Source organism: Dermacentor variabilis, chromosome 9, assembly GCF_050947875.1.
Source record: "Dermacentor variabilis isolate Ectoservices chromosome 9, ASM5094787v1, whole genome shotgun sequence".
Lineage (NCBI taxonomy): Eukaryota > Metazoa > Arthropoda > Arachnida > Ixodida > Ixodidae > Dermacentor > Dermacentor variabilis.
This window is the reverse complement of record NC_134576.1, coordinates 40,006,433-40,031,359: the sequence shown is the minus strand read 5'-3', so window position 1 is coordinate 40,031,359 and position 24,927 is coordinate 40,006,433. Positions and strand designations below refer to the sequence as shown.

Sequence of the window (24,927 nt, the reverse complement as noted above, 5' to 3'; positions counted from 1 at the left end):
CATAGAACTTGTCCCATATGGTGTAGCGCTAGGCGACTGCACGCGACTACAGTAGCGTGCGACGTGGCCTGCGTAGCCGCACGCAAAACATATCGGTCGATTGTCCGCTGTACGCCACCGAGTCGTTGCGGCAGGTCCCATCCATGTGGAAGGACGCGTTGGACGTGGCGGCTGGTGAATTGATTGCATAGCAGGCTGTTGTCGGGGCATAGTGAGGACTTCGGCGTACGTGAGAGGTCCCCGTTGAGGGAGTTTTTAAGGCTGGGTGACGACTGCCGCGTAGTTGAGTGGCACAGCTGTCGGGATCTGTTGGGGCCTGGCCATGACTTCGGCATAGCTGTGAGGCGCAGCCGCAGGAACACGCTGGTGGTGCTCAGGCAAAACCTCGTGCAGTTCTTGCGCTATGACACGGCGAAGCGGAGGCGCAAAACTTGGCGTAGGCGCGTGCACCGACTGCGGCTGTACAAAATCCACCAACGAGAGTTGCCGGGCAACTTCCTCGCGGACGAAAGCCTTCATTTCTGCGAGCAACGCTGGCTGGTTGGACATGGCAGCCAAACCAGCGAGGTGTTCGTCACGCGGTAGAGATCGACGGGTCACTGACCGATGCCTGCGGAGTTCTTCATAGCTCTGACACAGTGGGACAATTTCAGCCACAGAGCGTGGACTTTTGGCCAGCAACATGTTGAAGGCGTCGTCTTCTATGCCCTTCAGTATGTTTCGGATTCGATCAGACTCCGCCATGGTCGAATCGACTTTCCTGCATAGGTCCAGGACATCTTCGATATAGCTGGTGAACGTTTCGCCTGGCTGTCGAGCTCGTTCTCGCAAACGTTGCTCGGCACGCAGCTTGCGAACAGCAGGTCGACCAAATACATCGGCGAGGGAAGTCTTAAATTCCGACCATGTCTGGAACGCTGCTTGATGGTTGTTATACCACAGGCTGGCAACTCCAGCGAGGTAGAACAGAACATGGCTCAGTTTGGCCGCTTCGTCCCACTTATTATGGTCGCCTACCCTGTCGTACGCCGTGAGCCATTCGTCCACGTCAGTGTCGTCCGCTCCAGTGTAGATAGGAGGGTCGCGATGACGAGGCACCCCGGGACACGTGGTGGGTGCAGGAGGAGGCGTTTGCTGGGAGGCGTCTTGGGGCATGGTAGATGGTAGGGTACGAGAGCGGAGTTCCAGGATGATCGTCTGAGGGTACCCCGCACACTCCACCAATTCTAAAGGTGTTTTAGGCAGAGCTCGGAGCAGCGCAACGTCGACGGGCAGGGCAGTCACAGATTCCAAGCACGAGAGCCGTTGCTGGGCAGGATCGATCGACGCACTACCGTTTAGAGCCAGTAGCGCTGAACCCACTAGCGTCTCTCTTCGCTACAGCTTCAATTTTTCCTCCTCCTCCAGTGCACTATCTCTGCAGGCTTGGAGGGACACCGGCAAAAGATGCCGAGAACGGGTGGGGCACTACTAATCCAAGTACAACGAAGTTAGGAAAGCGCATTAACTCCAACAAAGATGCTCCTTCACCGGAACATGAATTGGCCTCATTGGTAACGTATTCGGCCACTCCCTCCTTCATGATTCTTACAATCAACCCTACAGATCGCCTACAGATGCGGAGCACCTGACCAAAGAAGCGCACAGGCGGGTAACACAGCAGAGGGTGCTAATAATCTCTGGGCCCGTAGAGGCCGCAAATGGTAAGTGACCCTGACAACCTTTAAGACGCGAGCTCTGTCAACTGAGGCTAGCTTAGCAGGAGTCTTTTAGGAATTATGAGTCATTGGTTGGCATATCATTGGCCTTAAAGAGACTAGAAGAACTGGTACGGCCCATACAGTGCTGAATAACGGCCACGTCCTCTGCTATAGAGGTCTTCCAGACAAGAAGCAGTACAGGGTGGGATTCCTTATTCATATGGAGATAGCGGGAAACATTGAAAAACTCTACAGCATTAATGAGAGGGTAGCAGTAGTCGTAATGAACCTAATAAGAGCAATAGATTAAAGGCAGTACAAGCCTACGCTCCAACATTCAATCACAATGACTCTCAACAAGATGAGTTAAATGAAGATGTTGAATTAGCGATGAGAACAGTAAAAACACAGTATGCTGCAGTAATGAGGGACTTCAATTCAAAAGCAGGGAGAAAGCTGACTGTTGAACAAACATTTGGCAACTACGGCCTCGATTCCATGAGTGCTAAAGCAGAGATGCTTGTAGAATTCGCCGAAAGACATAAGCTGAGAATAATAAACACCTTTTTCGGGAAACGTAGCAACAGAAAGTGGACTTGGAAAAGCCATACTGCGGAAACAAGAAATGAAGTTGATTTCATACTTTCTGCCGCTCCCAGCTTAGTGCAGGATGTAGCAGTGAAAGGTAGGGTAAAGTGACAGTGATCATAGGTTAGTGAGGGCTAGGATTCACCTCAATTTGAACAAAGAAAGAGTAAAATTGGTCATGAAGAAGCAGGCCAATTTAGATGCAGTAAGGTTAAAAGCAGACAAATTTACTCTCGTACTTGCAAAGAAATATGCAGCATAGAGCAGAGCGATGAAGGTGACATAGAGGTAATAAATGAAACCATAACTAGGCTGACTTCAGAGGCAGTAAGTAATGTGTGAGGCAAGGCACCAAGGAAACCTGTAAGCAAGGTCTCCCAAGTAACAAAGGACTTAAATAAGGCACGACAAAGAATGAAACTGTCCAACTCAAAGACAAGATAGAATTCGCGGACCATTAAAAGCTGATCAACAAGGCGAAAATAAGTGATATTTGAGATGATGAAGTCAGAAATACTGATGAAGCCGTAAAGAATAGACCCAGCCTGAAATCACTGAGAAGAAAACTAGGACAAACCAAGATGTATGCACTGAAAGGATAAGCAGGCTAATATAATCAGCAATCTCGAAGGTATAGTAAAACCAGCGAACGAATTTTATACTGACTCGCACGGTACTCAGAGGAGTTACGATAACTCCATTCGAAACAGTAATGAACAAGATACTGAAACTCCTCCTATATTTAGAGATGAGGTCAGAAATGCCTTGCAAGATATGAAACGGGGAATAGTGGCAGGAGAAGAGGGAGTAACAGTCGATTTAATCAAAGATGGGGGAGACATAAAACTTGGAAAACTGGCGGCTGTCTATGCGAAGTGTCTATCGACAGTAAGGCTCCCGAAAAACTGGAATAATGGAAACATTACACTAATCCACAAAAAGAGAGACGTTAAAGAAATAAAAAAATATAGGCCCATTAGCTTACTCCAAGTTTTGCATAGAATATTGACCAATATAATTTCCCACACAATAAAGGCAACACTGGGCTTTATCCAACCAACGAAAGAGGCTGGCTTCAGGAAGGGATGCTCTACAATGGCTCATCCATGTCATTAATCAGGTAATCGAGAAATCCGCAGACTTGCTTCTCTATATGCCTTTAAATATTACTAAAATGTGTTTGATTCAATAGAGATAGCAGCAGTCAAATATGCATTACCTAATCTATGAGTACAGACCGCTTACATAAAAACCTTGGAAAATATTTACAGAGGTTCCACAGCTGCCTTAATTCTCCACAAAAAAAGTAGGAGGATGCCTGTAAAGAAAGGGGTCAGACAAGTAGACACAATCTCTCCGATGCTATTCACTGCGTGCTTGGAAGAAGTATTCAAGATTTTAAACTGGGAAGGCTTAGAAGTAAGGACTAACGGCGAATATCTCAGCAACCTTCGATTTGCCGATGGCATTGCTCTATTCAGCAACACTGCAGACAAGTTGCTACAAATGATCGAGGACCTTAACAGAGTGTGCAAGAGCAGGGTTTAAGATTAATATGCAGAAGACAAAGATAATGATGAATAGCCGGGCAACGGGACAAGAGTTCAGGATTGACAATCAGCCTCGAGAGTCTATGAAGGACTACGTTTACCTAGGTGAAATGATCACAGGGAACGGTTATGATGAGATGGAAAATTATAGCAGAATAAATATGGTTTGGATAACATGCAGCAGATATTGTCAGCTCCTGACTGGAGGCTTACCACTATCATTAAAAAAAGGTGCACAATCAGTGCATTTTACTGGTGCTGAAATATGGGGCAGAGACTGAGAAGATAGCTTGAGAACAAGTTAAGGACTGCGCAAGGAGCAATGGAACGAAGAGCGCTAGGCATAAGCTTAAGAGACAGAAAGAGAGCGCTTTAGATCAGAGAGCAAACAGGAATAGCCGATATTCTAATTGATATTAAGGGGAAAAAATGGAGCTGTGCAGGTCATGCACTGCGCAGGTTAGGTAACCGTTGGACCCTTAGGTTTGCAGAATGGGTACCACGAGAAAGGAAGTGCAGTCGACGAGGGCAGAAGACTAGGTGGAGCGATGAAATTAGGAAATTCGCGGGCGCTAGTTGCAATCGGTTGGCGCAGGACAGGGGTAATTGGACATCGCAGGGAAAGCATTCGCCCTGCAGTGGACATAAAATAGGCTGATCATGAGGATGTCGGCAATTACTCGCGCAGCGTCAATTTTGCTTACATTGCTTTTTATTCTTGCTTCTTCGGAGAACCACCGAATTTGCCCTTCAGACAACACTGCCTCGCTCGAGCCTTGCTCATGCGAAGCGATCTAGCTAAATTACTCAGGAGGCTGTCGTTCGGCGGTTTTACGTCATCATGCCTATATCTAGAGTGGTGCACCCTGTACACGGGGCTCATGCAATGTGGTTATTTTTTACCCTTATTAGCGCTAATTACGCCCATATGATTACATTAACCTACTATACTGCTATTCTGGTATCTTCTTTTGTTGGAGTCGTACACTTTGACACCTATTGCGATTCGATACGATGCTCTGAAGGAGTGAAAGGACGGTCGTTTCTTATTCTGGAAGTGTGCATTAGATACCTTGGCCCGAGACATGCCAAACTCGTTTGAAGGCTGTTAATAAGGCCGCCTCCCTAAAAAATTGCAAGGCCTCCCAAAAGACGCCGCACCGATTGCAATAGCAAATTAGTAGACTGCTGTACGAAGTGACAACGTTAATTGTATCGGCCGCTTCAATTCGTATAGATTGGCTCAAGAACTAAATTATTAAGCATGGTTTCACACGTACACTAGGAAACATGGACCTATCTCCCTCGATGACGATGGAATCAGACTATCAAAACGCCGGAATTTAAGAAGCACGGCAGCAGCAGCGAGCGAATTGATCTTCGTGCTACTTCTCGTTTCAACGAGAACGAAACGGCAAGAACACAGCACACGACACAATTTGTCCCCACCACAGATTGATTTCAAGATAGGGCCTGTGCAGCCACAGGTGTCCTACCTGGAGTGATCGATTGCTTCTGGTTCCCCGCACTTTATAAACACAGGGGATGCGGCCAAAACCACCCTGTGTGCACAGAAATTTGGTGCCGGGATGCGGCAGTGTAGCCTTGCTAATGTAATCCTTCATTTGCTTGTTGGGCAGAATTTACGGCTCCAAGAGAATAGGAGGTGGTCGTAGTCTGAATGCGAAGCCACGCTAGGTATATGGAGCTAATTCATCATTGTTAATTTCATAAACCTAGCAGCAGTGACATAGGCTGATGGGACAATGGCAGATACGAGAAGGCCACCAAGGGAAGCGTCTGCTAATGAGTCTGCAGACTGATTCAAAGGCAATCCTTTGTGCCCAGGCACCCAAATTAAATAAAGCGAATGAAAATGACGCGGTCCCCAAGAGCTTGCACAATGTTTGAATCACTACACGCTGTAAGCGATGAGCTTACAATAAGAGAGTCGTTGATTATAGCTACTGATAAATGGGAGGGGTTCGTTTTGCGCAGTGCTAAAACTACAGCTAAGAATTCTACTTTGCAGATAGGGCAGAACTCAGGAAATCTAATTGAATAGGACAATTCTAGCAAATGAGCAAAATATTCTACCCCTGCCTTTTCATTGATCTGTGAAGTATCTGTAGCTATGATGGTGTTGGTCTAAATATGAATAAAGTGATCTCCCAGCAAGTCATTGAGAACTTGAGTAGATAAAAAGTTTACATTATTTGGGTAGCTGATATCAAAAACAATTCCTACGGAGAAGGCAGCAGACTTTGCTGCAGTTATCTTATGGAGTTTAACATTCAAAGGCTCGTGTATTGCCTGCTCAAATATCACCTGTGGCATATAAAAGTGGGTCCAATGGACATTAAAAATTAAATGGGCTAATACATACTGTTTGGTGTCCCCGAAGATGTGATTCATGCAGTCGCAGAATGATTTTGGCTGTTAGTAGTCGAAACCTAGCCATTGACCAAGGGACCACTGAATTGTTCTTGTGTGTGGGCCATACCCTTTAGGGGGAATTGGTCAATGCTCCAGTGAGTAAACCAAAATGAATACAGGACTGAAATGTCACTTTCAAGTTTGCGGGAACTGATAAATTCAATGAGACACATGCAAGGAAACCGATGGCGTCATCTGAATTGAAAGGGTGATTTTTATTCAAATTGGTCTGATTTGACTGCTCGCCATCAAGAGAGAGCTCATTGGATGAAAGGCAGAAAGCTAAGCCTGAGATACTGTGCGCTGAAGTTCTGCTTTGCTCAGAGGACAAGAAAGAACAATAAAATATGATGAGGACAGGAGGAGCAAATGACCCATATATACCAAAACGACGTAACGCTTTGATTTCCTCGAGGTCTCAAGTCTAATCCGGTGCTCTACAAGTAATCCAGAAAAGCCGGTGTAATGGTTGCAACTGTGCGCGGTCACACATTTGTGACAAAATAATACTTTCAGTCAATGTTCCCCTGCCAATGCTTGCAAGCGTAGAAGTTGCCTGCGCTGTTATTACTGCTGAAAGTTATTTTCCATAAGACGCGACCCTCCATGGTTGCACTCTTATTGCACTTACCATCAATGTTATTGCAGTGAGGCTAAAACAATGGAGAATTTTTTCATAGAGTGTCCTAGGTTTGCAGTTCAGAGGAAGCGACTTCTGGAAAGTTGCCTTGGCCAGCTCAGGCTGGGCCTTGCGCTCTCCGTGATAGTCTGCTTAAAAGCATTGACATTTATTGGGTGCAAGACAAACGTATGTAATGCATGTCTAATTTTATAGGCGAAACAAAAAGATGTAATACAAATTTTCTCAAAGATTATTTTCTACTCATCATTGACCAACGATACTATTAGCAACTGTTCTTTAATATGTCCGTAAAATACATATTAACAGAGTACAGTCAACCGAGCCGTATGCGAGTACTATGCCAGTACTATGAGTGCTCACTAATGTGTCTAATTATTATTCTTTATGAGATTCTCTTTATTTACCCAGTTCGTTGTCAGTTTTATTTTCTTTTGATCCTAATACCTGCCGATTCACGGCCTATCCCCTGTAAAGGGTTAAGTCTATAACAACTGAGATCAACCAACTAACCTTGGTTGAGACAACAAATACAAAGACATCAACCACAGACGTGATGCATAATTTCCTGGAGCGGTTTCCTTCAGCTGTATTGCAATATTGAAACATTGCACCATCATTTACATCAGGATTCTGGGTGAGAGAGAGAGAAAACACTTTATTTGCACCCGTCAGAGACCATGGGTGATCGGGGTGAGACGCAGCTCCCCCTTTCACCGTCTACCTCCCCCCTAGACGCCGTCCGGAATCAGGTGGCTTCCGGCGGCGGCCTGGCCTTGGCAGATGACTTGTTTTTGGGCTTGTTCTTCCTGGCTGTAGGCCTGTTCCCATGTAGACCGTTTAGCGCTGGGCAAGCCCAGAGCATGTGATTTAGGGTCGCTATGCCTTCACAGTTTTTGCATTTCGAAGAGGGAACCTCAGGATGGGGGGGGGGGGGGCATTTCAGTGGTATATACGGGTTTGGGAAGGTACCCGTCTGCAGTTTTTGCCAGATAACTTCTTCCTTCTTTGTGAGAGATTATGGGGGGGGGGTAAGGAGGGTTCTCCTGGCCATTCTATAGTGTTCTAGAATTTCTCTGTATGTGGTTAAGTCTCGCGGTTTGGACCGGGAGTAGTCTTTCTGCACCGGGGCCCGGTGTGTGAGTCCTCGGGCGACCTCGTTGGCGATCTCGTTCCGTGTTAGTCCACTATGTGCGGGTGCCCATAGCACTCTAATTATGTCATTGGGCAGGTTCTACTTGCCTGCTTGCAGAATTTGGCCTCCTCTTTGGACAGCTTACCGGTGTCATAGGCTTTGATTGCAGTTTTAGAATCGGTGATAATTATTCTGGTTGATGGGTTTGTGATTGCCAGGACAATCGCCGCCATCTTTGCCTCCTCTGGTGAAGGGTGTCCCGCGCTACAGCTGGAGATTAGCTCGCCTTTGTCACTCACTACTACTGCAGCGTATTGCCCTTCAAGGCACTCTGCCGCATTGGTGTACACTACCCCTTGTTTTTGGAGGAGGGGGCGTTGGAGTCTTTGGATTTGCTTCTCCTGCGTACCTTGTTGTGTATGGGGTGCATGTTTCTTGGGATGGTGATATTATTAACCTGTTGGCAATTTCTTTGGGAATAGCGGTTATCCCTTCTCGCGATTCTGAGCTCTGGTAGCCCAGTTTCCTGAGGATGGATCTTCCCGTGTTACTGCCAGTTAGTCTGACATATTGTGCGGTAAGTTTCGCCTCTCGCATTTCCTCTAGGGTGTTTGACACTCCTAGGTTGAGGGTCGTCTCGGTTGACGTGCACGGTGGAAAACCTTGGGCGGGTTCGACACATTCCTGATGAGGATGTCTACCTTGTCTGTCTCTGCTTTAGTTGCCTTTAAGTACGGTATAGCGTAGGTGATTCGGCTAATGGTGAAAGAGCGGACAAGCCTAAGTAGGTTCGCCTCCTTCATCCCCGCGTTTTTGTTTGCTATCCTCTTGCGAAGCCTGCAAGTTCGGTTGGTCGTGGCTTCTAGTCTGATTATCGTTTCGGTGTTTCTCTCATTTTCTTGTATCCACATTCCCAGTATCCTTATTTTGTTCACTCTTGGGACCGGGATGTTGTTCACCAGAAGATGGATATTGACATGCTGCTTACTAATGATTAGAATCTCCGATTTTTCCGGGGAGCACTTTAGCCTTATGGGTCTCAGATAGCTTTCCGTTCGCCCTTTGTAGGGTGTCTTCTATTTGGCCATCGCTCTCTCCTCTATCGACCCAGAGGGGGAGGTCGTCAGTGTAGAGTGTGTGGCAGAGGCCCTCTAGCTTTCTGAGTCTTTCTGGCAGCCCGATCAATGCAATGTTAAAAAAGGTAGGGGAAAGCACCGAACCCAGCGGTGTTCCTTTGTTGCCTAGGTTAATGTTTTCTCTGATTGTGCCCCCGATTTCTATGTCCACCGTTCGGTCCGTGAGGAAGCTTGTTATACAGTTGTATAGCTTGCTTCCTACATTTAGGTGATTTAGGTGTGCGAGGATCGCATTGTGTTTGACGTTGTCAAACGCTTTCCTGACGTCCAGTCCTCCTATGACTCTCGAGTCGCTAGTCATCCTTTGCAATACTTCTTCTTTGACCTATAGCATGACGTCGTTTGTGGATAGTTGTCTGTATCCAACCATGCTGTTTGGATAGAGTTCCTTACTTTCCAAGTATCCGTGGAGCCTGTTCTGTATGACGTGCTCCATGAGGTGGCCTACACAGGACGTTAACGACATTGGTCTAAGGTTCTCTAGTTTGAGTTCTTTCCCTGGTTTGCGGATGTGGACTAGATTTGCTTTCTTCTACTCCCCAGGTATTTCCTCCCGCTCCCAACACTTTTGCATAAATGCCATTAGTTGCTGGAGGGAGTTGTCACAGAGGTTTCTAAGCATCTTGTTGTTGACCCCATCTGGGCCAGCGGCGGTTTTTCCTGTGACCTTGCCTAAGGCAGGTTGGCCCTCTTGTATGGTGATTGGTTGGTCTAGCTCCTCGTTGTTTTCGCTGCTATAGTCGGGGAATGTTTCGACGTTTCTTTCCCCAATGTACCTCTGTATTATCTGATTGGTCATATCCTCCTCCGACCCCTGGAAATTGTCAGTCCTTGAATTTTCCTCCTGGTTTCAGTTTTGGTGTTGTCTGGGTCCATGAGGTGTTTCAATAGTTTTCAGGTAGCGACGGAGCTTAATTGCTCGTCTAGTCTATCGAAGATGTCGTTCCAGTGTTCTCTCTTTAGTGCTTGGGCATGGCTCTCAATTTCCTTGTTGAGAGCTGCTATTCTCCTTCTGAGGTTATGGTTGCCCCTTTTTTTTGGGCGAGCCCGGTTTCTGCCTCTTCTTTTGTTTGCCACAGTTTTCTCATGTGGCTATCAACCCAGTCTTGTTTTTCATCTAATGCTATTTCCTCCTCAGCCTCTTTGCACGCCTCCTGGATGCCATTGGTCCATTCAGCTATGTCGGTGATCTCCCCGCAACCCCCTCCGTTGTCTCGGAAGGATTGTCAATTGATCGATTTGAGTGTTTTCCTCTCACGTTTGATTTTCACCTCGCTTTGGGCAACGATCTATATGATTCTGTGATCACTGCCTAGGTTCTCTCTCGTGTTGTGCCATGTAGGCTCAACATCCGCTACGATCATGGCCAGGTCGGGGGTGTTGTTATATGACACGCTGTTTCCCGGCCTGTTCAGAGCGAGTGGATTGCTGAGAGTGTTAAATTGCACAGTATCATGGGGTCCCATAATTCCATTCCCTTGATCTCGGAGTGCGTGTATCCCCATGCTTGGTGGGGCACATTAACATACCCTACTATTACGAGACGCCGCTTCCCTTGTGCCAGTGCTTGCACTTTGGCAAAGTGCTCCCTGAAGCCACAGCCTTTACTTAGTTTAGGAAAGCTGTAGACGTTTAGGGCTAGCAGGCTGCGTTCTTTCCTCCTCTGCGGTATAATCTCCGTTAACAAGTAGTCAATCTGCGTGCATCCTACCTCATGCTGCATGTCGGTGATATTCCTCTACACCAGGGTAGCAGTCCGAGTGTTTGGCGATTGGCCTGGGTACATTTTGTATCCGCTAAGTTTAGCGTTTTTACCACACTCTTGCTGCGCGATAATGTCGCGACTGTCGCGTCTCGCAAGGTAAGCTTGGAGAGCGTTTCTTCTTTTTTTTTGTGAAGCCTCTACAGTTCCAATGCCATATTGCGTTTGCCCTAGTGTTGAGTGCGGCCATGATTCAACCGCAGAAAGATTTGCTTTTGCTGTTCTGCTGGTTGGTCCATTCTAGTTCCCATTGGGGTGACTAGTCGGCTAAGCTGAGCTGAGAGTTGGTCTACCCACACCGCGTTACGCTGGGAAGCTATGGCCACCTGTTGTACTACCTTTGAATTGCTGCATGTCTACCTGAAGTTTGTCTACCCTGCCCTCAAGACCCGAATCGGTCTTTTTAGCTCGCCTTTTCTTTGGCGGTGTAGCCGCCTCTGGCTCGGTTTCTGGCGACTTATCGTCCATGGCCTCCTAACGCGCTTCCGGTTGTCTGAGTTGAGTTTTGAGCTTATTGTTCTCCCTTTGCAGCTCGATAACGTGATTACGGATCTCCAGTTCCACGCTTGTGTTTGCTCCCGGTAAAGCATCCATTAGTCTTGTTGTTGTTTCTTCATTTCTTGTTGTTGTTTCATTTGCTTTTTGAACTCCCTCACTATGTCTGAATCAAGGGGATTCCACGCTTCCCAGCCTGCCTTTTGTTTGGTGTTGCCTCTTGCTTCTTGGGCGAGGTGATGGTGGCCTGTTGCGGTAGCCTCGGGAAAGATTTGGTCCGGAGTTTCTCCATGCTCTCGTGCCGCCTGCTGCGATGTTCTGGCAGTTTCTTCTCCTCCTCCTGTTGCTGGAGCTTCTCCCATTGTCGTTTCTTAACGATGTATGGGGTTCTGAAAATCTCCTTGCAGGTTATGCCGCCGGTGAGGCGCAGCTGGCCGCACAGCTTGCAGGTGGGGTTGCAGTCGTGTCCCTCGGTTTGGTTGGGGATGCCGCAGCGCCTGCACTTCTCCTTGCTCTCGCATACGTCGGATCGGTGTCCCAGGTCTCCTCACTTATAGCATACGTCGTACTTTTTCTTGTACAAGTAACTGTTCAGGATGACACCTAGGCATTTCATTTTCCTCGGTACCTTCTTGGTGGTGAATGTGAGCATGATGGTTTTGCTCTGTCCTAGTCATCGGACCTCCAGTACCTTTGTATTCTCCTCATGCTCTGCTATCTCCTGCTCGATATTTTGCAGTGAACTGTTGAGACCGATTCCGTGGATGACTCCTCTAGAGAAGTCGTCGGGCACTACCAGGTGAACGGTCATCCCGAGTACTTTCCCTTCATTGTCCAGGTGTGTGAGGCGTAGGAGCTTGTCTCTTGCCTCCGTGCTGGGGGTGAAAGGGACAAAAATTCCTTGCTTCTCGTTCTTCACGAGCTGGCACGCCTTGTTCCATTCAATCTTCGCAGTTACATGTATGGCTTCGGTCAGGGTCGGTCATCGTACTGTTTGACTACCATGTCTCCCTTGGGCCAGAAAATGATTCTCCAGCCATTCTCGGGAAGCTTGACTTGGTTCGAGGCGATTGATTTCTCCGCTTGCTGTTTATCGTCGCGCTTCGGTGGGGGGGGGGGGGGGGTAGGGTGTCTATCACTTTCGCCTTTTCTGAGGCAAGCTTGGCTTTCAGAGCCCATTTCTCCTCGAGGTTTCATTTGCTGAGTTCTGTGATCCAAACCACGGCGTCGAGCTCGCCTCTTCTCGGTGCTGCGACCATGCACGGTGATATTCACACCGCCTGGCTGCCGCATAGCTGACGTGGCGACGCTGGGAGCCTCGGTAAGCCCTAGCCCTCGTTAGACCTAGTGGCCGGCGTTAGGGTTAGCTCGTCGGAACTACGGCTGGCAGACTTTTGGCTCACAAATGGAAAAAAATCTACTTATGGACAAAACGCTGGTGTCCGCAGAGTCCTCTCAACTTCCGATTGACAATTTCGACCAGCTTTAGTCGATCCGACAACACGAATCAATCATAAAAATGATTATTACTTAACGCGCAATGAAGACGACGCTGAATAGATACTAGTGCCGCTATAGTGCAGAGGAAACAGAAACGACATTGACTTCTTCGCTACTGGTACACTTCGCCTAGTTCAGGGTAGGAAACCGGAATATCTTCAAGTTAACCTATAGTGCCTGTTCCATCCCATTTTATTGCCTGTCAGTCATCCTTATCGAGGCTTTAGACGACGAGGATCATCAACTTCATAATGGTACGGGTGTTTCAGGCGCATATTGTGTGCACGCCATACCTTGGTGGGTATGTGCCATATTAAGAAAATCATCATTGTCATCATCATGCGCCTCTTCCTCGCGCTGTTGTTTTTTCCAGCACCCTGTAACGTTGGGGCAAGTAAGTATACATCGATTTTGTGCCTTTCGCTGGTCGTCTCTTCAGCATTCTTCAAGACTGCAACCCGTGGTGTGTTTTTGAGCAATGCAGGCTAGCTTGAAGATGCACTTTTTAGTCTGGCATGAAGGGTGTCACCCTACGCATTTTGGATTACTTTTCTCCATATATTGTTTAGCTTGCTTTTTGTCCATTTGTACCGACTGCGTCTCTGTGATATGGCTGTAAACTCCGTTATTGCGAGAATTAAGGCCATGTTAGTGACAGGGGCGTATCCTTAAGACGGTTGATGCCTTCTCTTCCAGAAGGTCAACGAAGGTGGTCATTTCGGCGGAAATCGTATTCGTCGTGGCGCACCATTGGATGCGTGTGCTCAACGCAATTACGAAAGTTCTGCTTTTGCTCCTTGGCTGGCGCGCCTTTTAATGTGACTTACCTACCGAGAAATAGCTCGTTGACAGAGTTGACGAAAGTCTGAGCCCCGAAGGGATGAGACGTACATTTTCGACTGCACATGAGCTTCCGGCGTGCATGCCAACCATTTTTCTCCTCGTCTCAATCCAGTGACGTATGCTACGGTGTGTATGCTTAAAAGCTTTTCGATGGGTTGCCGTAACTGTTCTCCAATTAAATGGCGGTTGATTTTGTTCTGCTGCTACAAGTGTAGTTTCTTTAGAGTTGTTATCTTCCTCTCGCACGTAAATATCCGCCGATACACAATGCCCTGCCCTTATATCAATAGTATAGATCCGATATTTCTTAATGATTAGCATGACTTTAAAAAATGAGAGGACATCGACGGCGCTTCTTTTAAACGTATATCATCGTAGTCTTCCTAGGAAGTCAAATCTTAAGTGTACCTGTAGGAAATAAGTTTAAGTGGGCTCCCTATCACCGGCTTTCTAAAAAGAAAGAAAAATTGAAGGAGTAAGATTGGAGAGTGCCCGAACCCTGTAAAACGTCTATTTTTCTGCCTATGCAACAGGCGAATCTTTTAAAGAAGTGTGCAACACGTGCTTTCCTCGTTTCAAAGAGGGAAAAGAAGTGTACATGTGTCGGTGGGGTACGGGTCACGAATACGTTAAAATTTAATAGGAAAATACAAGAATTAAGCATGTGTTCTCGCATTTCCCTTTGGCGTAAGGGGAGGTTGGAGGAAACAAAGAGAGAAAGTCTCTCGATAATAGTTTTTGGTTGAAGACCGTTTGAGCATTGCCAACTTACCGAGTCTTGGAAATGGTTTTTTGCTCAATATGCACCCCAACCAAAAGTACGTAGTCGATGGAGTTTGTAACAACAGCACGAAGCTCGAATCTTTCTTATTCGGCAATCGCACAAGACGCGTAACTGCAGCATGCGAACGCGATCAACGACATTATAAGCGCACTAGTGGTTTCTGTGTCTCTTAGAATGCGTACAGCAATGAATGTTTGTTTTCCAACCAAGTGGCGAGGCACAAAGTTAATGGTACTGGCGCTACAATTCACTAATGATTTTGCAAATGGTCCATTTATTATTACGCCTAATACGCTTCGCGTGTGCAGGATGAGTCATTCTGCCTATATGTTCTGCTTCGTTGCTTCCATTGGACAGTCACCATGGCCTTGCTCAGAGCATGACTCGTTCCTACACCGTGGTTGTTCTGCTTGGCGAGCGTTGGCTCTAGGACCACCGACAAAAGGGACGGTGGCTACACCGACATCATGGTATCGATACACCCGGAGGTTGCACCCAACGAAGACATTGGGCGGAATCTGAAGGCACGGGTGAGTACTGCAGCTTTCTTTAAATTTGATGCAATAAGCGAATAAACCATATGTTTTCATGAGATCTTTGCATATAGGCGTGGGCGAAGTTCATAGTAAGCGCGTTACTACCCTGCGATCACTCTGTTCCGGGAAAGCCAGGTGTCCTAATGAATTCAGGCCGACGAAGGCAGAGCCTCCTTAAGCTTAGATGAATGAAGTTAATAGTTCAAACAATGCGCGACGACGTTTCGTGGAAATGATGTGGTTCGATATGCTACTTTCGATGCGTTAAACATTTATATATAATATGGGAGTGGCTGATTGCTGCAGAAATATACTAAAGGCCTGTGAGGTATTGATCATGAGTGATGTTTAGAGGTTAGCAGCAGCTGTACCCTTCAAGACTATATTCGTGGGCCAGTAGAGGGCACGTAAAAGCTTTCCCACCTGAATTTACTTACGATTTCGAGAATCTACTTGAATATCCACTGACCCATACTGAGCGAAGCACTTGAGGAAAATGTTCAGTCGAACTAGATTGAAACATACAACTCCCATTATAACGATGTTATCATTCGTAGTGAAAAGGAAGCTCTGGTGAGTAAAAAAGGGAAAGAAAGACGAAAACATGAAATTGCAGTGGCGGCACCTGTTGTGGGACTGCGTTATGTCTCCTATGATGTCCGTACTGGCTGGTCTGCAGAGATCATCATAGAGGGCGATGTCACGTGTATGTTACCTGAACTCGTCCGTTATTACTCGGGTGGTTGAAGGAGCAGCGGGACCTTCTACGGCAATTTTCTACGCTATGTAGTTATGTATTTTCGGCACACCGAAAACAATAACGATCTAAGGGATAGTTAAAGGGGATCACGCGCACCTGAGGAAATCTGGTGCTGGATGAAGGTTACGTAGATGATCACGAAATGTGTTTATCTTTGGGCATATTCGATTAGATAATTTTTAAGTTTTCCGGCATGTAAAAAATGCCCTAAATTTTTATTTTGTTATCTGATGGCGCACATTACAATATACGAATTGTAGACGGTGACCTTTCAAGGCGTATTCACTTAAAATTATCTCCCAAAATGTCTCCACTTTGGAGGTATGTGCCTTCGAATTCCCCGTAAATATATAGTGTTATTCCAATTACTTTTTGCAAATGCCTTCATTTATGCATTGAATCAAAAAGGTACCTGCAACACCCATATATTTGGTACCACACTTAGGTAACTAATATGTCGAAACTGGTGTCATCCTAGAGTTTCAAGTCAATACGTGTTGCAAACTCACAGGCTACAATTCCTAAATTGTAATATGCGAGATAAAAAATTAATTAGGACGTCAATAGCGTTTCTTCAAGAGTAAATTCTGCATTTAGATTTATCATCTGGCTAATGTCCGGCGCTCCGAGTAATCCAACTCGGGGCGAACATAATGCTATTTGTCACAAGTGATTTTTTTCAAATTCCGGAAAAATAAAAAAATCATTGCCCGGAATGTAATTACGCGCGACTCTTTCGCTGATTCATTCAATGGACACACACACATACGTAGGCACCTACACACAGACAGAGATAGAGAGAGAGGGGGTCTGCGAGACTCGTAAAACTTGAGCATTCTGTAGGCTTATGTCTAAGATTCTATAACAGCAATTGGCGATAAATGTATGCCGTGAATGAACGAAAAGGACAGAAAATGCAACTGCAGGCTGCACATGTTTCCTGCGCAATCATTGCAATAGGATTAGGTCAGCGTATTTCAGTCAATACCAAGTTTATTAAGATTGCCATGAGTAATTACCGCGTACTTGCTTTGGGAACTTCTTCGACTTCCAATGGAAGAGATGACCTCATGAAACACAATATGAGAAATATGAACCAGTATACTGAATATTTAATTGATAACTTTCCAGGCGTGCTACGATGATTCCTAGAGAATTTTTTCTTGCATATTTTCAATGCCTTTGCTTCGAGCACATCTCACTGAACAATCAACAGCAATCAGTGCGCCGCAATCCTTTTGTTTACATCCGCTGAAATCCTGTTTACTGCGGGAGACAAAGTCGGGCTGCTATCCTAAAAATTGCGTCTAATTATTTACTTTGATCATCTACATTTTTTGGTGCTTTGGTACGTCTCTAATGATATTTTGTTAGTGGGCGACGCTCAGAGTAGTTAAATTGTTTATGTTTGTTGGTAACCCATTACATGAAATTGGTTCTTTGTTGATGTGTCGAGCTGTAACAGGCGACGCAGGTTTGGGGCTCTGCAGTTGTCGGGAGCTGCACTAGAATACCGGCGGTCACGCCACGCAGGAGCCTCGCGCATGCGCGACGCTGGAGACACAAACGCCCCCTGGTGGTCAGTATTTATTTCCCCTTCTTAACACTCTGCCGGCTGTTAACCGACGAAATCAACTGGCGCTACCCGGGATCAATTAGGACGGCCAATTCAGATGTTGACGCCAGGAAATCGCCTACGTGCAATTTCGCCAGCTTTTCATTGGCCCTGCAGCGAGCGCCTTCTGCGAGCACCAGCAATAAAAGAGAGCTGTGATTCGCAGAAGAGCCAGACGCGAGCTTAACGCCATTGAGTAAACTCAACCATGGTTAGGAGCAAGGTGCTTGCACGCTAAAACACCGCCCTTCCCTCCTGCCTGCACAGCGAGCAAGCTTTCAGTGTTGCTGCTGATGTGTTTAAAAGAAAACAAGGGAACAATGACGGATGGAAAATTCTTGAAGCGATTGTTACTGGATTAAAAAATGTGCGATTGGCTGAAGCGGATGCAGTGAAGAATAATGCCAGCAGGTTCTATTTATTGTGTATGAGCAATATTAATAAAGAAAGGGGAGACAGCAGCGTAAGAGCAGTAATTACATTTCAGTAATTACTCACATATATTTGTGGGTTAGCGATTGGCCAGTGTCACCAACAGAATTTTTGAATTAAGCAGCAGTTCTTGTTATTGGCTACATAACGACCAATACAAGTCTCATATGTATAGCATGGCGCGATCTCGTGTTGTGTTTCCGATGCTAAAGCGTCATGGATCTAAAAGAGGCTGAGTGTGGTAAGTGAGTTTTAGGTAAGCTCGTTCACGGTATTAGTGCACGTCATATGTTGTCCAAGGCTGGCTGTGCGTGGAGTGTACCTCGTCTTTTTGATGCGCCTACACACCAACTACTCTTGCACTTACCATGAATTCGGAACAAACCTGTGGGAAGCGACGTCGCAAGCTTCAGTACACAATAGCGCACCTCGTGAGAGTTGGGGTAGGGGTGGGGAGGAGGCAGTGAACAATTCGTCAAGCGTGCTGAGAACTCCGATCTGAACGCGCCTGTTTGTCTCGCCAATGGGTCCCGCTTAGACTGGCGCTCTATGAAGCTACCCACTGTGAAGGTGCCTACCTAAAGCAAGTACTTCGTTCAATATTCTCCCGCGTCTGTAAGGGTGCTGTATGCTGCTGCTGCGTCGATCGTTGTCTGGACGGTAATGAAACCTCGCAGATGGTGTGGGCGACGTGTGCCACACGCTCGTTGCCCACTCTATTTGCTGGGATGTACTGGGCTTTGTCACGTGGTAGCAATCACTTCACCCAGCGGACACCAGGTGGATGCGGGGTGTGGTCGACATCGCCACCAATGGCAACAACAGGCTGGAGAAGGTCTGAGGCCGAGCTTGTTTTCGTGCCGCTGGAATGTGGATGGAACTCTAGAGAATAACGTCGTGGACTTGTATGGGCGCACCCGCTTGTTGAATAATAATAATAATAATAATAATAATAATAATAATAATAATAATAATAATAATAATAATAATAATAATAATAATACATTTATGCACCACAAGAACAAATACATAGTGAGCGCGCCTGTCGAAGCCTAAATGGCTTGTGTGACTAGGCCTGGCAGTGCCGGCCAAAGTGATGAGGTCAGTGTATGTACATATAGGCGTTACCTTAGTGCCGACAAAACATTGTGCAAAAAAAAGCAAACTTAAATACATGGTATTACAATGTAGCGTGAACATATTTTCACGCTTATATAGATCAAAAACAAAAAATAAGTACATGTTATTCCCACGACATTTCTTTCATGCTTATACAGAGCAAAAAACAAAAATTTAGAACAAGTTATGGCAACTTAGTGAACATTTTTGTAAGCTTATATAGATATAGAAGTTAAGACAACCAAATTACTTCAAATTAACACATACCCATATGTAATATAAATCAGATGGAAGATGACATTTTCTTTAAAACCTTTTTTGACTGAACCGAGAAAAATTCGTCAGGTTGATCATTAAAAATTTTTGGCGCATAGACACATCGTCGCGCCTTACCATACCTAGTTGATAAGCGAAGAACATTGAAACGAATGTTGTCCTTCAAAAATCGAGGGACTGCATAGTTCTCTCTGAATTGGTCGTTCCAAAAATGACGAAGAATAACAGTTTGCTTAAATAACGACTGAAATGAAGGAAAGCCTAACGCTGAAAATGAATTATCACCTGACACCTGGCCACAGCCATAGGCAACACTTTTCAATATATTTTTTAGTAAACTGTCAATTCTCGTTTGCCATCGCAATGCGCAGAAAGCGAGAACGGTGATTCCTTATCGCAATAGGCTGTATGCGAGTGCATGTACTATGGTTTTCTTTACCGATAATAGCGTGAAATCTTTTATATTAAAAAGCAACCGAGCGACACTCCTAAGTTTGCCACACAAATAGGCCAGATGATGCTGCCACGACATGCTGCTATCAATAAATAAACCGAGATATTTCACAGTCTACATACTGAACAGGGGTACATGTACATGAAACGCTGTTCTAGTCATGCAAGAACACTGAAATGTTTATTGCTGTGGTCTTTAACGGATTTCGAAAACATTAACTATGCCTTCCTGATATGTACATTAATACAATTTCCCGCAAACCAGTGCGTTACACTGTGTATTGTATTTCGCAGGGCGCCCACAGCCTTTTCATAATTTATATGCTTTGTTAATATTAGCGTATCGTCAGCATACTGATAGATAGTGCCTTTAGAAATTAATAAAGGAAGATCGTTTACGAATATGTTAAATAAAATCGGCGACAATTTCGAACCCTGGGGAACACCGGCTGTAAGCTATTGCTTGCTACTGACGGTTTCCTTGTCGGCCATAACTATCTGTGAACTACCACACATGTAGTTTCGCAGTACGATGTGGAATGGCCCTCTGAATCCCATTAAAGTTAGTTTCTCTAATAGAATGTTATGATTCACTGTGTCAAAAGCTTTTTCTATGTCTAGAAATAGCGCACAGGTGAGGAAGTTGTTTTCAAATGCAGAATATACTTCATCTGAGAATTCTAACAGGACTGTGGTGCCTCGATTCGCAACTAAACCAAACTGCCTGGGCGACAAAGTGGAAAATGTCATTAAGAAAGACGTCATGCATACGTAGAGGAATTTTCCTAGTATCAGGGAAAGTACCGGCAAAATAGAGATTGGTGTATAGTTTTCAACCTTATCTTTCCTGCCTCCCTTATATAGTGGCTTAAGTAAGTATAGCCGTTTTTAGAGTCCCGGGAATTACTGCAGTTTCTAAAAAGCCATTAATTAAATAAAGCAAAGTGTTCGCAAGCACATCGAAGTTTCTTCGCAGAGTGCCTACTGATATGCCATCTATTCATGGTGGTTTATTTTGTCGAAAGCTAAAAATAATTCTTTTCAGGTCAGGTGTCGATAAGCTAGGCAAAAAAGCGGACGCCGGCACAGATTCTTTCAGCGTACAATGATTTTCCTGTTATAATAAAGCGTTTTCAGAAGCACGCGAGAAAAAAAGGTTGTATGCGTTAACTACCACTGTTTTATCATCTAGAAATGAGTCAATGGGATTAGAAAGCACGTCACTTTCTCTCCTAAAATCATTTATTATAGACCACATTTTCGCGGGACTTTTGCGCGATTCGTTGAATTTCTTAAAAAAATACATTCTCTTCGCTGTTCGCAAAAGCCCGACCACCCAGTTTCTTGTCATTTTATATTCAGCTTTTGATCTCTCATTTTTAGGAGAACGTTTGCAGCGCTTCTAGCGCCAATCCCTGAAAGATATGGCACGCCTAATATCGGCATTAAGCGAGCTTACATTATTTCTGCATTTTTTCATAACAGTATATGTGCTTAGGTGCTCAAAGAGTTTAAGTTGAGTGGAGAATTTCCCGTATACCTTATCGGGTGCACTGCCATCAATCAGCAAGGACCAGGCAAAATTAGTGATGTGTTGGTCGAACATTTTTGTATTAGCGTTTTGAATTTTCATTTTATTTCTTTTTGTGTTCCCAACCGATTGATGTTCTACAGATACAGAAGGCTTCGAAAGGCGACAGGCCACAAAGTAGTGGTCAGCTAATCTCTGATTTATGACGCAAGCAGCCACAGAATAGTCAGATGCGCGCACCACAATGTGGTCTATGCAGGGCGCTACTACTTGGTTATTTAAGCACTCTTCTCTAGTCGGATGATTTATGGTGGATTCCAAACCATAAGAAGACAAAATGGATAAGTAATCGGAAACGGCAGTTGACGTGACGCATAGCGTATTTATGTTCAAATCACCAGCTGAGCATAACATAACCAGCTGAACCCCATTTCCCAGTATTTCATCTAACTCTGCCAAGAATCGCCTCCTACTGTTACATGGTGGACGATATATCGAAAGGAGGATTAGATCTGCATTTGAAATATTTATTTTTATGGTCAGGCATTCCGCATGAACGAACGTAATATCTATTCCAGAAGTCGCATACATGTCACGAACAAAAATCGCTAAACCATCTCCATGCCCTCGTGGCCGGGTAACGAAATGTGAACGATAACCAGACTGCGTAAATATATCGGCACTTACTTGTGGTATATTTATCTCAGTGACAACAAAAGCATCAACGTAATTGCTAGCTGCTTCCGCTATCTCTTTAAATTCATTCCAGTACATTCGTAGGCTTGTTATGTTTACGCTGACGAAAGTAAAACTATGTTGTGACCTTAGGCCAAACATATTTTTGAAACTTCTAAAATCAGGAGCCACACAGAAACTAGACGCCATGCTGCTTATACAATCCTAGCAATAGCTGGCCTGATTACTCTGGCCAAAGGTGCACCTTCGTCCTTCTGTACAAAAATCTTACCGCCTTTTACCCAGGCATACTTGTACCCTTTCTCTTGAGACACGTTTCTTGCACGCCAAACAAACTACGATTTGCCTTTGTCAAGCTCTCGCTGAAAAACAATTTGCGTAGAGAAGCGTTCTGGTTTAATCGCCGTAGCTTTCCTCGTGAATCAAACCAAGCTTCTCTCACTGCTACAGAAGTGAACCGTATCAGGACTGTTGGGATTGTTTTACGTTTACTACGCAAGCGGTGCACCGCCTCTACATCAGTGCTTGAAAAGTTCGTTAGCTCTAGCTTACTGGCTACCTCTGATAAAAACATGCCTTAGGTTTTCATTTTGTTCCAGTGGAAGGCCTTCAAATTCCAAGTTCTTTTTTCTATTGCACTGTTAGTTCTCATTCTTACATCCTGCAGAAGCTCAAGCTGTGTCGCTTGGACCGTGGCCACTTCATTCAAGCGAAAAAGTTCCTCTTCCTGGGCCTTTTCGCGCTCTTTGTTAGCTTTCATCTCCTCCAGTACTGAGTCATAGTGTTTCGACACAAATGAGACCGATTCCTCTAGGTCTTTAACAGTCATGGAAAGCTTAGTAAACTCAGTTTTCAGCAGAAGCAGGGAATCCACTTTTGCATGCGGAGTTAACAAAGAAGCAATACTGTCTTTTATTTCCCTGAGCTCAGAAGCCAAGTATGGCTCTACAGAACTGCCGTTCCCTGTCTGGCTACACTCCATCTGCGATGCTGAAGCCTCTCGCTGCTTGCGAGGCCGACAGGTTTTGCAGACCCACGTTTCTCGCGTAGGTTGGCTCTTGGTCGCAACAGTACTAGGCGCTATGCCTGAACAAGTCTGACCCAAATGGTAGCCATGTTTACACTCAGCGCACGACATAAACGACCATCATCGGGTAACGCACTGCGGCAAGCGATGCACTCTTCAAATACCATGATAAAAGAAAACGAGGTACTTTCGCGAGCTCTACTAGTCAGTCCGGTGGAGAAAGGTGAAAACAACCGAGAATCAAAGGCAACTGTTCTTACCTAACAAGAAGAACAAGCGATTATGACAGGTTCACACGCTCCGCCGGACTGCCAATAATAATAATAATAATAATAATAATAATAATAATAATAATAATAATAATAATAATAATAATAATAATAATAATAATAATAATAATAATAATAATAATAATAATAATAATAATAAACATCACCAATCATTATTTCTCTTCCTCTCCATTTCCATTTCCCCATGTAATGTAGCAAGTCAGAGGAATCAACCTCAGGTTGACCTCTCTGGCTTTCTGTCAATAAATATAGATGTCTCTGGAACTCCCATTTGTGATTACGAGCACTATAGCACGTGGGACGATGGTTAACGTAAAAAAAGTGAAGACATCTAATGTTCACCTTTGTCCCGTTGAAATGAAGGCCCAACTTGAGCGAAACATTTGCTGCATAACTTGACTCTTGCTGATCGCGATACGTCTTGATATGCGTTAACCGTATACTATCATAACTTACAATTTTACTGTAGTTCCTACGTCGTGGACGTTACGGTTGCACCTAATATGAAACTAAGTTCGCGTAAAAATCAAGAGAACGTAAGCTTAACAGCGAATCACAAGCAAGCGTGTTAATGAATCATTTTTTCTTCCCTTCAAGAAAACATGTCGGCGCGTGCACTTATACTTGCGGTCGAACATTGCCGCTATCTTTGAGAGCCTACGAAGACTAAGTGACACCTTTGGACATGCAGGTCATGCTTGGATCAGCATACCAGTTCTTGCACGCAGTTGCGAGTGGCGGAGTTTAGTTCGAGAAGTTCATCATTGAATTTCCGAAATCATGGGACTAAGAGAAATCATCCACGCATCCTCGTGACAACGTGTTTCCCGAAAAGCCAAGTGCAAATAGGGAATTCCTCGTTTTGCGGAGACGATCAACGCTAAAAGGTGACATCGAGGGGCTGCGGGGAAAAGGAAGACTTCATTCCTCTTCAAACACGGTATGTCCTAAACCTGAATTCCCTGACGACGGAAAAAAAAAGAAAGCTCAGTACGAAATGTCTTTGTTGCTGTTGAAAGATTGAAAAAAATATTCTTGCCTAACCCATCTCACAATGAATGTCTACACTGACGCGATTAGTAATATATCAACATAGCGACACACCGTATTGTCGCCATGGAAATTTGTCACGTGTGAAGAGTGTGTACCTCCCAACGTCCTTTCCCTCTCGCCTTCTGGAAGCGCCGCGTCCAGTAGCGTCACTGCGAAGTCCTCACGTGACGCGCCTATCTTGTCTGAATGTATAGGCATTCAATTTATTGCAGCACCGCAAAAATTTATTTTAAGCACTCCCTTTCTCCTGGAGCAGCCGCGCACGTCCGGTATGTACAGGAGGGCACACGCATATGGCAGTGGCCTAAGTTGGAGTGAAAGATGTATGAAGGCGGCCCGTTGATGCCGGGGCCAGTGTGCAATCAATGTGAGCGGGAGTGATTAGGAGAGGCGGCTGGCCAGCGTTTCGAAAAGGCCACATAGTGCACTCAACAACAACATTGTTTCGCATGAGGTAGTCCGGCAGTGTACTACATATTAAAAGCGGCCATCATTGCACAGGGCATACGAAGTTTAAAAAAAAAAAAAACATTATCGCTGTGTACGCAAACGCTGCTCAATCAACCGCAT

At 45.2% G+C, this 24,927-nt stretch overlaps 1 long non-coding RNA gene across 1 annotated transcript in view; it reads left to right on the top strand.

The window, feature by feature from the left end:
* Positions 1-24,311, top strand: part of LOC142557981 (uncharacterized) — a 58,047-nt gene extending 33,736 nt beyond the window's left edge. Inside the window, exons 5-6 of the long non-coding RNA XR_012822910.1 lie at positions 14,927-15,099; positions 23,996-24,311. This is a non-coding gene — a long non-coding RNA (uncharacterized LOC142557981). The remainder of the gene's footprint in view (positions 1-14,926; positions 15,100-23,995) is intronic.
* The last annotated feature ends 616 nt before the right edge of the window (positions 24,312-24,927 follow it).